General features: G+C 34.8%; 1 long non-coding RNA gene and 1 other non-coding gene across 2 annotated transcripts; both read right to left on the reverse strand.

Annotated features, from left to right (window-relative positions):
* Positions 1-7,552: 7,552 nt before the first annotated feature.
* On the reverse strand, positions 7,553-13,212 carry LOC148864492 (uncharacterized). The gene is made up of 3 exons (XR_016109111.1): positions 12,987-13,212; positions 11,940-12,003; positions 7,553-8,041 (listed from the first exon to the last, which is right to left on the reverse strand). It is a non-coding gene; the product is annotated as an uncharacterized LOC148864492 (long non-coding RNA).
* LOC148864493 (U6 spliceosomal RNA) lies at positions 13,118-13,220 on the reverse strand. The gene has a single exon (XR_016112036.1). It is a non-coding gene; the product is annotated as a U6 spliceosomal RNA (small nuclear RNA).
* Between the last annotated feature and the right edge of the window lie 1,513 nt (positions 13,221-14,733).

Below are 14,733 nucleotides of genomic sequence, written 5' to 3' on the forward strand. Positions count from 1 at the left end.
TTGAAGTAACCTTATTTTTCCTTTGGTTCATTTTGAAGTGACCTTCAGTGAAAATGTGAAATGTAGTGTTTGCTATTTACTTCCAGTATATGGCATTCCTTAGAACAAACTCTTTTAACTAGTTTCCATTCTCTCTCTTTGTATGTTTTTCTTTTTCACATTTTTTTCCTTGGGGTGGGGGTAATCTAATCACTTCACTTCCAAATTTTGATAATGAAAATTTCAAAAATTTTGTATAAATCGGTTATTAAATTTGATCAGGACTTCAATTCTTTGTGGGTCAAAAAAGTTGAACATCTTTAGTACCATGGCACAATCTATTTTTTCTTAGTTAGATTCTTATTAACGGCATAACATAAACACAGTTGTGAGAAGATCATTTTGTTATCCAGGTTTCATTTCTGAGTTCCACGATAGTAAAAGTAGTTGGTGTAAGTGCCTTGCAGGCCATAATAAACGTCCAAGTTTCATTTGCTTTCTAGCTATGGTGGTTGAATGGTTCCTCTTTTCTTCTTGGGAGTTTCAGTGATGGTAGATTGAAAGAGAAAGAAGACAATAAATAGGTTATTCAAATTAAAGTTTCTTTTAGAATTATTTTACTAGTATATAAAATTATATGCAAAAGGATAAAATGGGTATTTAAAAAAAATAATGCATCAGTCCAACATTTTCCGTTTGGGTTGGTGATGGAAGGAAGGCTTTTTCCGAGTTTTTCCAAAAGTTTAGGGGAGGTCTTTATTAAAGTGAAACTTGAAGGGGGTTTTATGATTGTCAGAAACCTCAGGGGAGGTTTTTGTATTTTATCATTTTTTCAAAACTTTCATTTCCTTTCACTAACTCGGCATTGCTGTTTCTCTTATGCTTCAAACCCAAATTCTTTATCCATTACCCTTCACCTTTTTTCTAACTCTTCATCCAAATCATTTCTATATCTGTTAGGAAGCATGGGAGGTGCATTCTATATTGATGTGTTTGGCGTTCATTGTTATTGGCTTTCTTGAGTTCTCTGAGTGGGTTGTTTGCTTTAGTTTTCTGGTTAAGGTTATGTTATTGGTGATTAGTCTAATTGCACAAGCTGTAGTACAATCGAGGAAGGTCGGGATTGCATCAGCCATGGAAGGTCTGTCATTAGGTGGAATGGCAGCACTAGCTTCCAATATCTGATCAATTTGGACTGAGCTAGAGATTGACTTGGACTCACTAGAGCTTTCTTCTCAATATCCGATCAACTGGACAAATCAGAAGGGAAGCACTCATTCAATTATGCACTATACCTGAAACTTGATCCAAAATCATTGAACTAATCTATTATTATTTCCCTGCCACTTTCTTTTGATTTAATAAGTGGTTTTATATTAGTTCAATGCCTATTTTTTGGCTTTGTTAATTAGATGACAAATTGGCGGTTGTTTTGATGATTCATGCTTTTATATTTCTTTTTTCTTTATGCCAATACTTTTAGATTCCTTGATCTTTGTTGGAATATCAATATATTATTAACATCCTTATGAAATAGTACATGTTGGTTTTCATGATTGTTTCTATTAGTTTCCTAGGAAAAATAGTAGACCTTTCAACTTCTATTTCTGTGATTGTTTCTGTAAGATTTCCATGTTTTTACCTTTCAATTTCAATTCTCAAGTTGGTTCATGTTAATATGGAGAAAAAAAAGGGAAACAAAAGGTTGTGCACTTCGTTAGACAAAAAGGAATTCCTGTTGGCTTGGGCTAATAGGGAAAGTGAAGGATCTGATATATTTTTTGGCTTTATTTTTTACAGGGGTTAGAGATGTTTTTTTTCATGTAATTTTTGAGTTATTAGATTATGGTAGTAGACACCACTTTTATATAACACCGATGAAATGAATCCAATAATTTTTGAGCTTGATTAATATAAGAGGTTTTCCCTTTTCTTGTGCCAATGGATATTGTTTCATGGTTTAGGTCAAAAGATCATTAACAAGTCATAGCATATGATAGGAATGTAGTTTTTATGATTTTTGTGGGCAGTTTTCTTTAGAGAATCAGTTCAATGTTTTGCCCATCACTAGATTACAGCTCTTTGTTTTTGTGCATTATCATTAAAGTCAAAGTGGCCTTACTGGTTGAACCATTCCACATTAGAATAATACCTCTAAATGATCAGCCTTTCTGGTAACCAAAATTCTCATAGAAACAGTTTGAACCAAGTGACTAATATTTACTTGGTTGACTTGAATGAGTTGGGTCATAGGCAATCTCTGTTTACAAGCAATCTAACTAAGATGGTGTTTGGAAGTGTAGGCATTTTTTGGGACCGATTTTGAAGAAAAAATGCCCATACTTCCAAGATCCACTTTTCACTAAAAAAAAAATGCTTTGATTTTGTTTGAGAGTGTTTCTGCCACGTAGGTAGTGAACAACACTATGCTGTTTGGTAAGGTGATTTTCATCACTGTTTTTCATGTATATGTTGACAGATAAGCACCACATAGGATACACGTAATTACCAATCAGTCAACTGTTGGTATTTCATGCATCGGTTGGGTTTCGATTTATGAGGCATGCCCATGGTTCAAGCGTTTTGTCAAAAAACGTGTGAACCAAACAATCATATATACGGGCGTTTGTTGAAACGCATATATGAATCTAACATGGCACCGTTTTTTAGAAAAGCGACCACGGTTTCAAACATCCCCTAAAAGTTAAAAAGAAAGAAAAGGCTTTAAAGGGATTTACTAACAAATGATATGATAGGATTTATGGGAGAGGGAAACAAAAATGATTTTTGGGATAAGTGTCAAGGGAGCTTTTGACATCCTTTTACATGGAAGATGAGGAAGCATTAGGCCCAGAATGCTATTAGGTAAGCTAACAAGGAGTGATATAGATATAGACCCTAAGATTAGTGCAAATAGTGCATCATTATTGAAAAATTTGTATTGTAAAAGTGATTAAATTAATATCTCTATATTTACAAAAATTTTAATAAAAAAATTGATTCCTTTTGTAATTTGAAGCAAATTGATTCTTTGTTTGTACACATTTACGAATTGCAAGGCTTAAATGTATTTTAGCATTCGATTCTCTCTTGTACCCCTTGAGGATATATTCTTATTCCCAATTTGAAAATGTCTTTATGGTGAGTTACATTGGAAAACCTAAAAAGTGCTATTAAGCAAGGAAATGTAGAATGATAGAAGCCAAAGTTTGGTTCTGCAAGGAAATTGTTCTTCAACAATTTTAAGCGGCCCCAACTGCAGAGGTCCAGGAGTTTGATCTATGAATGCTTGATAGATATTTCTCTAATGATGGTTCTAAGCAAAATTAATGCAATATAATAAAAAAAGGTTGCTAACCTTAGAATGATGAATTTGAGACCAAGAACCTACACTTCAAGGAGAACTTTACATGCAAGTGAATCCATACATGAGAAATCAAGTTAGCACATATTCACTTTAATATTTAAGCATTCAAATGCAACAGGCATATGCAAGATCAACAAGTCTAATATAACTTGTAGTCGAAGCATGTGGTAGCTTTACTTTTATTTGATTGCTTTGATTAAAATATCTGGATTCTATTTTATTTTATCTTTGGGGAATCTTCATTTATCCCACCTTACAAATTTTTACTTCATCGTGCAGTTGAGAACAATGACACAACGGAGGAATCGATGCTGGGTTTCAGTGAGATTTCCCCTTTTACCTTTTTAGATAAGTATGCAGATTCTCAATGCTCAAGCGATCAAGCCATAATTTCCAATTTATATGGTATAACAAGTGGTTTGTGTCACTTTATAAGCAAATTATTGAGGTATTTTGTTCTTTGATTCATTGCACAAGTGAGTAGAAAAGACATATTTTAGCCTTCAGTTTCAAGCGAAGAGTCCTTGATACCATCTACATGTTTAACATTTTTTTATGAGCCTGATACCATCTATGTTTTTGAGGATGCTTAAATTCAAAATGGTTAAATTAATACTTATAGTGTAATGTTCACTAGCAAGTTACAGGGAATATATATAACGATCAATGCTTACAATGTAGTGTTTTACTAGCAAATTATAGGAAATATGTAATGTTTTGGCCATTAGGAAGATTGTTACAAATGCATCCTCAAGCTTTGTCTCCTCCATTGTTTCTTTCATATCACTTTTCCGTGAATTGTACGGATTTACAGCTAGTCTTACCCATTAATAAAAATAAGAATGGTTCAATGTTATTAAAATATTATGCCCCTGTTATTAAAATATATTTTCATCTTTTATATATATATATATATATATATAGATATAAGAAATGGAATCTACTCATGCGAGTAGATCCCACGTGCAATCACCTATTTCCTATTAATAGATATATAAGATAATGGTAATTACTGATTATTACAGTAATTAATTACTGTAATTTAATAATTACTGGTTATTACAGTAATTTAATAAATATATAATTAGTGATTATAATTAATAATTTCTGTTATTATAAATATTGTTAATAAATAGATATTTACCTTAATTTTACTTTAGATTAAAATTACAACTATTGTTATTAATAAATACTGTTAATAAATTTAGTAATTATTGTTATATTAAAAATGTTATTAAAATTATTATTGATTATTTAATAAAATATTATAATTACTAACTATTACTAATAAATATTGTTAATTTAATTTATTTTTGGTAATTATTAATTTAATGAATATTGCTAATAAATCATATTCATAAATTTAATAGTTACTATTATATTAAAAACAACTAAATAATATTATTAAAACTATCATTAATGATTATTTAATTAAATAGTATAATTACTTACTATTATTGATAAATGTTGTTAATAACGTTCTGACAACCGATGGTTCGATCATCTGGTTCGAACGGACTGTCTGCTCTGATAACAAAAATTATAGGCAAAAAATTGAGTTTGCAAGGTCCATTAAGTAGTATCATACATGTTATGTAATTCGAGCGTGTGACTCATACGACCCAAAAACGGAACCATTTTGGCCACCAATTTTTGGGTCGACGGTTCGATCATTCAGTTCAAACGGAAGGACTGTTCTGACAACAAAAAATTACAAGCAAAAAATTATAGAACCGTTCTGGCCACCAGTTTTTGGTCGACGGTTCGATGACCCGGTTCGAACGGACGACCATGACAACAAAAATTACAAGCAAAAAATTGAGTGTGTGAGGTCCATTAAGTAGTATCATACATGTTATGTCATTCGAGCGTGTGATTCATACGACCCGAAAATGGAACCGTTCTAGCCACTAGTTTTTGGGTCGACGATTCGAACAGACAACCCATTCTGACAACAAAAATAATAAAAAAAAAACAGCCAAAAACCATTGAACGGGTCAACGGGTTGATGGTTCAACCACTTGGAGTCAATGAATCGTTGACCGATTCAATGGTTTTTGGCCAAGGACTGGGATTGGGGTAAAACAGAATTGGTTGCCTGGATGGTTCCCAATTAAAAAAAAATGTGTATGAGGTCCATTAAGCAATACCATACGTGTTATGTCATTCGAGCGTGTGACTCATATGACCTGAAAACGGAACCATTCTGGCCACCAGTTTTCAGGTCAATGGTTCGATTATTCAGATCGAACGAATGGCCCATTCAGATAATAAAAATTAAAAAATAAAAAAATGACAAAAAAAACATTGAACGGGTCAACGGTTCGACTGCCTGGGTCAATAAGTCATTGACCAATTCAACGATTTTTGGGTAGGTACCGAGATTAGGATAAACGGAACTAATTGCCTGGATAATTCCCGTTTAAAAAAAATAAAAAACAGCTAAAAACCATTAAACAGGTCAACGAGCCGGTGGTTCAATTGCTCAAATCAATGGATTGTTGATTGATTCAACGATTTTTTGCCAAGGATCGGGTCAATAGGTCGATGGTTCCATTCCAACCCCTACGAAGTAGGGCCCAGGGGGAAATGTTCCCAATTCACGAGATAGTGTTGTGAGTAGACATGGGCAAAGTTCTCATGGGCAATCTGGAGTCATTCTAGTATTGGATAAATTTGATGGAAGGACGATGATGGAAGAACATCCACTTTATTCTAAACTTCTAGGTAAATTGTAACGAGAACCTCTTAGCCAATCAACGTCCCTCCCAAATCTGGATCAGTTCCTCCTACCAATCTCCCGTCACATTGCAGCCATGCATCGAGAACATCTATTGTATTTGTATATTATCATTCATGGGAGATGTTCCCAATCCACGGCTGCAATGTGCTCTAAGGTTGGTGTGACGAAGAACACAATGTGACTCCGAAGAGATTTTAACCTCCCAAACTCAGGTCAACCCCAAATACTCCTCATGAATGTGGGAATATTTCCATCTCACTATTAGCTTGAAAAAAGAGAAGAAAAAGAAATAAAAAATATTGGGCAAATTTCTTAAACTACCACTACAGTTTAGTTAATTAACAACTATACCCCCACTGTAAGCTCTAACAGTACCGTACTACTATTTTGAAAACTTATCATTACCGTTAAATATTGACGGAAGGGCTGAAATGTTAGTTTTACCCTTCCGTTAAATTTCGTCTATTTTTTCTCAGCATCTCCTTACCAGATTTTGGAATCCGACTCCCGCCCAACCCATCCCCCCCCTCTCTCTCTCTCTCTCTCTCTCACACACACACCCGACTTTGGGCAGCCCTGTTAGAGAAAACACTGTGACATTCTCATCCTATCTCTAGTGCCAACTCGAGAGTAAGAACGACAATCGCTACGGGTGACTGCCATTTCCGCCATTATTCCGGCAGAGACCCAGACAGGATGGCGTAATTGATGTTGTGGCTTGGGAGAGGGTCCTTCTACTGTCTGGATTGGTTCCACTGTCTAGATTGGTTTCATAGGAAGAATGGGGTTGCTGCAGTAGAAGGAGCCAACCACTGTAGAAGGAGCAGGTTTCAAGTTCTAGTAGCAGATCTGGGACCTATGAGCAAGAGAGATGTTGTGCTTCCTCTTGAACTTTGTAAAAGATCTGGGATCTAGGACCGCTATAGAAGATCTGGCACCTGTGAGCAAGAGAGATGACATGCTTCCTCTTAAACTCTATAGAAGATCTGGGATCTGGGACCACTGTAGAAGGACTAGGTTTTGTGTTCCAGTAGCAGATCTAGGACCTGCAAGCGAGAGAGATGTCGTGCTTCCTCATGAACTCTGTAGAAGATTTGGGATCTGAGACCACTGTAGAAGGACCCTCTCACATGATGTCCTTAGCCTCCTAGAGCTCTAGGGTTTCCGTTATCCTTGGCACCATCCGCTCTCTCAGTAAACAATCACTGAGAGAGCAGCACCGACGGTTCTTGTCAAGAGAGAGAGATCATGGAGAATAGGTTTGTAAAATAACAAAACCTGAAATAACTATGGCAAATTTGGAGAACAGGAAGAAAGAGAAAGGTGGAGGGAAGAGAGAGAGAGGTCGGAGGAGGTAGGGACCGTCAGGCAAGAGGAAGGGGATGAAAGTAATATTGGATTTTAAAAAATTTTAGACATCACATGTGTAACGTGTGTATGGATTTTGACACAACATTAAGGTATATTAACAATAAGGACAGAAGTAGTCAATTGTCAGAAAAATTAAGAGTACTTTAATACAATAGTTAAACAGTAAAAATATAATTTATCAGTTACTAAACAGTAAGGATAATTTAAGACATTTGTCCAAAATATATTATACATTATTAATATATTTTTTATTATATAAAATATTTTAGACCCTACTGGATATCATTGAGAAAGCTCTAGCCCAACCCAAAAAAAGTCAGGCCTAGTGTGTTAAGCCTGAACTCAAACTAACATGCCTTAAATCATATCCAAGGCCGACAAAAAATGGCCGGGCCTGACCAACCTGTGGGGCTCTACATGACCCATGAACAGGTCTAGTTACGACTTAGAGGCTAATCCTTGGCCCTGGCTAACGTTAGAGTGGAGACTTCACTTGCAGGCAGGCTCGTAGTTGGCACTCACTTGGCCGGTTTACCCAATTGTGAGCAGGTCCAAAACAGATCAAATCAAATCAGATATGCCTGTATTCAAAATTAATTTGTTAATATTTAGAATTTTAGATTGAAACCAAATCTTATCCTTCTACCAATCTACCCAAAAAGTACATAAATATAATCTTATTCATTGGATTTGAATTAGATCCGAACGAGTTTGAAGTTTAGAAACTTATTCGGAGACAAATATTAATAATAAGTAGACTATAATAATGACCATAATATCTATTACTTTTGGGAAAATCTATCATGCTGATAAGATATGGTATGGTAAGTGTTTTGACCAATTAAAACTCACCCATGAATTTTGATAAATAATACCTGATTGGCTATCATGTTTATGATTTCAATTGATTGGTCAGAAGTTTTTCAGATATCATATCTTTTCCATATCATAGTCGAACAAACCCATTACTTTACAATATATTAAAATAAGGCCATGTCAGATGGCCTGTCTCTATCTCTCTCCATTACCTCAACCCTGAAATTTTAGAGGTGCATTATTCCATTTCTATTTCTATGAAATTGCCACCTCAGCATGCCCCTCTCCCTTTTCACCTCTCATACATCACATTTATTTATTTCTATTAATCCTCAGTTCCCTATTACCTAAAAATCTTCTCTCTCTCTCTCTTTCTCTCTTTCTCTCTTTCTCTCTCTCCAACACATTAGGAAACTTCTCCAGTTTTCACGGTACCCTTAGTGTGCCTTCCTTATCTTTATGATCAACCTTGTACCATATTTATCATCTTTCCATTTTCTTCTTCCTCCTTTCAACATATTCCTCTTACTCTCTCTTCTCATCACAACAGCCACATATTAGATGACTCATTTATAAAACAATGTTACATAAACATGACCCATTCAACATACCAATTGCATTTAATCATATATGGTTACATATGCTACATGCAAAATCACATAATTGACCTGAACTATCCTAAATTAACATTAACTTAAGTTAATTTAACTCAGATTAACTTAAATTAACATAAGCTTCCCTAAATAGAGATAATTTATTTGACATGATTAAACTTAATTATCTTAATTAAGTTTCATTAACCTGATTTTCTGATCAGACCACGGGAGTTCTTAGATTACAAGTTACATATCTCTGCAATAAGTTGGACAAGTTAGAACATGAGATAGCTCACTTGATTTTCAAAAATAGACTATAGGAGCTCTACAGTTTTGCTTTGATAGGAATCTGCAACCATGATTTATTTAGGAATCAGTAACCATTTTGTCAAAAAGCTGATTTTCTAAGCATACTAAGATTGTAAAGGTTTCGCTACCTTTCCCTACATTTTCCTTCAAACCAAACATACGCCTTAGGAATCAACAATCCAGAGAATCTGCTTGTAGAGTGAAGATTTTCTCCTTGCCGTAACTTCTCTTGCTTAAAAATGGATGCTCTGTTTTTTACCCATCAAATACATCTTCTCAGTTTCAAAACCATATAGAGCAACGGTTTAATTGCTTGCCGAAGAAGGGGATAGCCAAGGAGGAGATAAGATTAAGTTGCAGTTTCTCCCCTGTTTTCTCCACCAAATATGGGCTGGATGTTTGTTTTATTTTTTTTCGATTTTCTTTATATTTAATATTTTGAAAATAAAGGAACCCGCCAAACGAAGAGTCTCTCAGCATGTTAAGTGGCTCGCACTTGCCTTCAGAACCAAACTGTGAAAAATGCTGATGTGTGCCAGTCATTGGAAGTGCAGTAATACGTACAGAAATAAGAGTGTAGGAGATCCAGACTCGATTGAGCCATTGGAAAATAGATGTTTGTGCAGAGTCACTAGACACAGAAGGGAATACAGGTAGCGAAATGTTCATAAATGAAATGCAGTAGATCAATTTTTTTTTTAAATAACTTATAATTAGGCCTTCGTGGTAAAATCTTGATAAGGAACAAGAAAGATATCATAAAAACTTTTACATAAACAAACTAAATCATTACCTAAATTAACAAAAAAAGGTAATTTATTACCAAACAATATACGATTAAGTTGCAGTTTCTCCCCTGTTTTCTCCACCAAATATGGGCTGGATGTTTGTTTTGATATTCACAATTAACATCTCATCCAATCCCCCCCCCCCAAAAAAAAAAAACTCTGCTACTCATCACATCCCTCAGCTCCATACTGTCCACCTCTAATTGTGACCACAGACAATTCAATCCTCTTTACCCCCAAAACTACAACCATCCACTCTAACAACAGACCCATTAACATTCTATGCTCCAGAAACCCTATATCCACTTCCTTCAGAACTGAGGAAAAAAAATATCCAATTGTATCTTCTCTCTTGGCTTTTCTTTGTCTTTATTTTATTTTTCTTTTGTCTATCTCTCCCTTCTAACTCCCGAAACATAGTAGAAAAGTTTTCATAGCAGAAGCCAAATTATTATGCCCCATAGGTGTGTTTATGCAGCTTGTTTTACTAGTTTTGTAAATATGGACTTACATCCTCATTAGTAATTGAAACTTGGCTTATTTGGGGAAAAAAAAACTCCCAAAACAGATTTCTTCCAAATTCACCTAAACAGAAAAGTCCCAACATTTTTGTCGTTTGTGCTTCTTTATTGACACCGTCATTTTTCAATCAACCTTCCTATTCAATTTATCATGTTTATTCAAAGGAGCATTATTTTCCTCACCTTCTTGCTCCTCTGTTCCTTCAGCCCCTTCCCCAACAAATTATACCATCATTATCCTCTTTCTCACTTGGATCATCAGAAATTGGAGTTCAATATCTCATACTCTCAGATACAGAAGTGATCCAGAAATATAATGTTACTGCAGACAATTTGGCTGCCGTTGAAGTCTTGAAAATGCTTCCATTATTTGGACCTATTGATCCTTTCAGATTCATGTTCAACAAAATGGAACACGATATATACCTGATGAAGAAGACTATGTTATTTGTGACATGTTTATCTTTCCTATCCATGAATAGAAAAATCAGTAATATGCAGACCTAGTGTAAGACATCAACAGTGACGTCACAAACCTTAGACACCCTTGATTGTTACCAACAGCACATTGCTGGGGAGTTGGGAACCAACAGTATGAGAGATTGACGAGTCAGAACTAATGAACAGTGACTTTCATTTATAAACTCGGTGAAAAGCTGATTCGGGTTTGCTCTAAAATTACAATTTGTTTTGACTATTCTGTGATGCAAGTTCAATGGCAAATTCTCAAATGAAGTATGTTGGAAGGTGGTTTGGCGCAACACAACTGGATAGGATGCCATTTCCCCCAATCTGACCTACTGAAGGGGAAAAAATAAAAGAAAAAGAAATCAATTGTGAAGTTCTAAATACTCAAACCTTTTAGCAACAAGCCCAAAGGCTTTCTCTTTTCAAAAAGATTCCTCAATGGGCCATTTCTCTTTCCGTCGAAGAATTCAACAAAGATACAAAATCACAAAATGATAAACAACACAGTCAATTTTTTGGTTGCCAGGGTAAAGTAGCTATTTCTGCTCGTCAAGGAATTAAAATTATTAGGTTATTCCGACTCTAATTTTTTGGTTGAGGCATGATATACAGAATTCATTGTTTTTCTAAAGATTTTAACATAGATTTTTAGATTTTTCTTTTTCTAGTTTTAGTTGGAAGCCCTCCAGCAATTACGGATATCACCAGAATGATAATAAAAGAGAGGGAGAACTACAATTGACACAACAAAAGCCTCAGTAGACAGAGAAGTAATATCCGGTGAGAGGAATATTCCAAATTAGAGCTGTGTGCATGATGCTCTAATAGACATTGAATATAACTAAACGGGAAGTTTCACTTCTCATCAATCAAAATTGAATCCAAACACAATTTGAAATCAAATGAAATAGCAGAACAATTCACTCAACGAGAATCAACGGGCGCTGCAACGAGTTGATATAATGTCTATCATTGGATTACCTGAAGAAAAATGTTCCTTGACGGCAATCGTCTCACTGGTTCACCGCAGGCCGCAGCAAGATCCCTGCGTTTTTTTGAGGGATGGTATTATATTAAAGGCCTATGTATTTCATATCTAAACGATGCGGGATGTTAATCAAAAACTAAAGAGGGAATATATTAAGGGCCTCTGGGCTTGTATGCTGTATCATACAAGTAAACAGAAATCAGAATGATCTAGCTCACAGACTAGCTTATAAAGTCTGCAAGAAGGGAATCGATCTGCAATATCAACTACCGCCTCAAGGCTTGGATGTAAATATGTTCAGAAATATCCTTCAATGAAGTTTTTCTTTGCCCACAAAAAAAAAAAAAAAAACTTAGCAACAAGCCCAAAGGCCCTTCCCCCACCCCAAATGCCATTGGGTCATTCTATCATTAATCAATTACAGGCTTCTAGTTCCATGAAGTTAGTTCCTCAATGAGCCATTTCTCTTTCCATTGAAGAATTGAACAAAGATACAGAATCACAAAATGGTAAACAACAGTCAATATTTTGGTTGCGAGGGTAAAGTAGCTATTTCTCCTCTTTAAGGAACTAAAATTATTAGGTTATTCCGACTCTAATTTTTTAGTTGAGGCCTGATATACAGAATTTATTGTTTTCTAAAGATTTCAACACAGATTTTTAGACTTTTCTTTTCTAGTTTTACTTGGAAGCCCTCCAGTAATTACGCGGTCTTACGGACATCATCAGAATGATAATAAAAGACTGCCGCACGAGCAGAGAGAGAATTACGATTGACATAACAAAAGCCTCAGCAGACAGAGAAGCAATTATCCTAAATAGAGTGAATCAAGCCTCTAAGGTCTGGTGAAAGGAAAGTTCAATATTAGAGCTGTGTGTGCATGGATGCTCTAACAGACATTGAATATAATTAAACGGGAAGCTTCTCTTCTCATCAGTCAAAATTGAATCCAAACACAAATTGAAATCAAATGAAATAGCAGAACAATTCGCTCAACAAGAGCTGCAACAAGTTGATATAATGTCTATCATTAGATTACCTGAAGAAAAATGTTCCTTGACGGCAATTGTCTCACTTGGTCGATTAAGGGATAGAAGTCCGAACACTGGTTCACCGGAGGAAGATCCCTGGGTTTTTTGGGCTTTTAGCAAAAAGCAGGAAAAAGTCAGAAAAAATTTGGACCATTTCTCGATTTGTGCGTGTCATCCTTGCGCAGGGGCCATGCTAATCTTCTCTGTATCGTTCCAATTTTATCGGATGTCTCCGAAGAGACACTATTACCTCACGGGTGCTATAATATTAACGGCCTCTTCCTTTTGTAACTAAACGATGTGGGACTTTCATAAAAAACGAACAGCGCGTGGCAAATCTGTCAATGGCTTCAGTAGACAGAACTCAACGGGGAGGTGGAGAACTGATGATACATGAATCCAAACAGACGAGCTTGGAATCTAATCCCCTCATTAGCGATCCAATCCGCTGGACTGTTGGAGCGTTTCTTTCTCTTAAGAGTGTGAGTGCAGACAGGCATAAGAAAAAAACGTTTTCGCTACTCGTTTGTTGTGTAGAGACTAGAGGGTAATGAGGGTTTGATTTTCTTCTCGTTCAAGAAGCTGTTAATGATGATTTTTGAATTTTGAGTCTTTACTTTAATCTTCTTTACACCAGTCTCCTTGGTGATGGAGATGTGATATCCTTGGCTAAACTTGCTTAGATGATCAGAAGCGTTGATTTCCCATAAACTGGTGGCTTAATCATGGTTTTGAAAATCAGATTGGACTGGACGGTCGGATTATTTGACCAGAAACTGGTTATGGATCCGGTCTGATTTTGAACCCAAGAACTATTTGGCCAGAGTTTTGACCAAATGGTCCGACCGTTTGACCTGGGAACCAGTGCTGAAAATCTCGATTCTCGTCGCTGTAAATCACAAAAAAATCATGCCGAACTCACTTACTCGTTTAGAGCTAGGCTTACCGCTTACATCATATAGGATAAAAAATCATGTCGAATTCATTTTTTATATAAGAGTAGCTGGGACCTATGCAATGTATGAGAAAACTCAATACCCAATTTGATAACAGAAATGACCAAAAGATATACTAAGTGTCATTTACATGGATAACCTAATATCTAAAAATAATAATAATTTATTGAAAATCAAACAAATTTTTAATAATTATTTACTATAGAAACTAAACAAATTTTCAATAATTTTCCAGAATTGCACAAATCCAATAAATGTTTTTAAAACTTCCAAATCTTTGGAAAGTACATTTTTTATATTTTATTTTCCAAAATATGATATTCCAAAAAAATCGGAAATGCAATAATTTACTGAAAAAAAAATCGGAAAACTTTTGAAAATGCAATAATTTTCAGTAATTATTGAAAATACAAAAAATAAATTTCATCAATTATTTACGACATTTTTAGGAGATTTTCCAAAAGTATACTAATAAATAATAAATTTTGAAAAGTACACTGAATTTATAATTTAATTTCCTACAAATTAACTTTCTGAAGATTATTTTTGTTGATTTTTTAATATTAATTTAATAACATATTCAAAGAAATTAAAATTTAATTTATTCTAATTTAATTATGATATTCAATAACTTTATAATGAAATCCACACAAATTTTCAATAATTTTCCAGAATTGCACAAAATTTCATTATTACTATTATCATTACTATTATTATTAATGAATAAAAAACTCATGTATTAAATGGTTCGGACCTATATGGTTCAAGTGGTGTAAAAACAGGTTGCTGACATATTATT

The sequence above is a fragment of the Nelumbo lutea genome, chromosome 3, assembly GCF_056320005.1.
Source record: "Nelumbo lutea isolate HS-2025 chromosome 3, American lotus-T2T, whole genome shotgun sequence".
Lineage (NCBI taxonomy): Eukaryota > Viridiplantae > Streptophyta > Magnoliopsida > Proteales > Nelumbonaceae > Nelumbo > Nelumbo lutea.